Below are 1,429 nucleotides of genomic sequence, written 5' to 3'. Positions count from 1 at the left end.
GGTCAGTACTGAGGGAGCACCGCACTGTCGGAGGTTCATTGCTGAGGGAGAGCTGCACTGTCGGAGGGACAGTGCTGAGGGAGCGCTGCACTGTTGGAAGGTCAATACTGTGGGACTGATGCACTGTTAGAGGGTCGGTGCTGAGGGAGAGCCGCACTGTCGGAGGGTAGGACTGTGGGGGTGCCGCACTATCGGAGGGTCAGTGCTGAGGGAGCGCCGCACTGTCGGAGGGTCAGTGCTGAGGGAGCGCCGCACTGTCGGAGGGTCCGTGCTGAGGGAATGATCATTTCAGTTCTGACCACGGACTTCAACCAGAGAGATAGAGGCCGAAATCTATGGGCTGGGTTTTGTGGCACATTGTCCTAAGAGAAAAGCAATAACATCTTTTAAATATTCCCTCACACAGAATGTTATCATGAACGCAGATTGAACAGTCTCAAACCCGATGAGCTCCGCATCAAACTGGAACGATGTTCCCACACGGTGAGTGCCCTATCAGAATTTTACAGCCATTGATTTGGGGAAATTATTGTTTCAGACAAAATACACTTCTAGCAACTGAAGTTGTGAAACATCGAATAATGGAATGCAAAAGATGGTCATTCATCCCATCGTATAAATGTGGGTCTCTGAAGGAACAATACATGTCGTCCCAGTTTCCTGTTCTCTCCCTCTCACACTGTAAATATCTGAAATTGGAGCTGTTAGCTCTGTGGTTCCCTAAAGCTTGGCGAAACCAGAAAAGTTCACTTTAACTCTCACTCTGTTCACTGACACAGAGATATATTGCACAGCAGAGGCCCTTCAGCCCATCCAGTCTATGCTAACCTATATACACTTGTCCCTGTTTCTTGCAATAGGCCCATAGCCTTGGTTGTTACCACACTGCAAGTGCAAATCCAAGTGCTTTTTATATAATGTAAGGTTTCCCACCTCAAACACCCTCCAAGGCAGCGCAACCCAAAAAACTGCCTCACTGTGGATTGTCCATGTTAAATTGTCCGGTAGTGTCCAGGGATGTGAAGGTTGTGTAGATTAGCCATGCGAATTGCAGGGATAGGTTTGGGATGGAGGGTCTGGGTAGGATGTTCTTTAGAGAGATCGATGTTCACTCGATGGGCCAAAAGGCCTGTTTCCACACTATAGTGTTTGTATTCTAGTTCAGCACTCTCTCAGTAATGACCCTGTGACAGTGCAGCGCTCCCTCAGCACTCAGCGTCTGACACTGAACCCCCAACAGGAGACAGAATTGGGCTGGCATGGTGGCTCTGTGGGTAACACTGCTGCCTCACAGAACCAAGGACCCAGTTTCAGTTCCAACCTCGGGCAACTGTCCTTGTGGTGTTTTACGTTCTTCCCCGTGACTGTGTGGGATTCTGCCAGGTGCTCCGGTTTTCTCCCACAATCCAAAAATGTGCAGTTTAGGGTG

This window comes from Rhincodon typus, chromosome 48 (assembly GCF_021869965.1).
Source record: "Rhincodon typus isolate 14 chromosome 48, sRhiTyp1.1, whole genome shotgun sequence".
Taxonomy (NCBI): Eukaryota; Metazoa; Chordata; class Chondrichthyes; order Orectolobiformes; family Rhincodontidae; genus Rhincodon; species Rhincodon typus.
The sequence above is the reverse complement of the archived record's forward strand: the minus strand, read 5'-3'. Positions refer to the sequence as shown.